The following is a 1,148-nucleotide window of genomic DNA, read 5'->3' as shown; positions in this document are numbered from 1 at the left end:
ATTTATCAGTTTCAATTTATTCACATACAACATTAAATATTTGAAAACAAATAATTAATAAATGTTTAATTAAATGTGAAGCTTTGCAATTTTTTAAAAATTCAAATTTGAATTTGATGTCCATTGAAATATAAACTACATTTAAGTGTCTATATTGATTATATCATTTTATTTAATTCCGGTTATAATAGTTTTGTATTACTTTTGTATATTTAGCTCACATTAAACTCTATTATACTGAGAAGATGTTTGTCAGAGATTATATGCTCTCAAAAACAACTTATAAGTTGTCTAGACCTTATAAAATCTCATAATTTGTCTAGTAAAAAAATTACAAACAACTTATAAACTGTCAAAATAAGCTGTTTAAAAACTTATTTATTAGATCATCACTTTTTAAATCTCTACTTTATCAACTTTTTATCGAATTTTTTTTAAAAAAATTATCTATCCGTTTATTAAGATATAAAACAAATTTGTTAAAGCTTTATTGAGTAAATTAGTATAAGCTGCAATCTAATTATATTAACTCGAAGTAGTATATTATTTTTGATAATTTTGACAATAGAAAAATCTTATAATATCAAACACATTAACATATTTAAGTTGTTCAAAATAAATTTATACAAATACTTTAACAACTTATTTTTAAAATAAGACAACACATTTTATAAGTTGTTTAAAACAAGTTCATCTAGATATTTTAACAATTTATTTTTAAAAAAATTTCACACAGCTTATAAGCTCTTAAAACTATTAATAAGCGTAAGACTTTATAAACTGTTTTAAATAAGTTTAGTCAAACTTAATTTAAATAAAATATAATTTTTTATATAATATTATCTCAATTTAAATATTTTTTAACATGTTGTAACAAATAATTTAAATTTTTATTCAAAAATATTTATTTATAATTAAAATTTTGATAGATAAAATAATATATGATTTTTTTTATTAGTAATAGTTTCACCATATCAAGATAAAGAAGTCGATTTAGCGACAGAATATTGTTATTCTCATTTAAAATTTATCTGAAAATATATAAATATTTTTTATATAATAATTTTTTACAATAATGTTAAAAATTAAATATATTCAGTATATTATATCAATAATTTTAATAATTATTCAAATGCTAATATTTACTA

This window comes from Primulina huaijiensis, chromosome 1 (genome assembly GCF_012295235.1).
Source record: "Primulina huaijiensis isolate GDHJ02 chromosome 1, ASM1229523v2, whole genome shotgun sequence".
Classification (NCBI taxonomy): domain Eukaryota; kingdom Viridiplantae; phylum Streptophyta; class Magnoliopsida; order Lamiales; family Gesneriaceae; genus Primulina; species Primulina huaijiensis.
The sequence above is the reverse complement of the archived record's forward strand: the minus strand, read 5'-3'. Positions refer to the sequence as shown.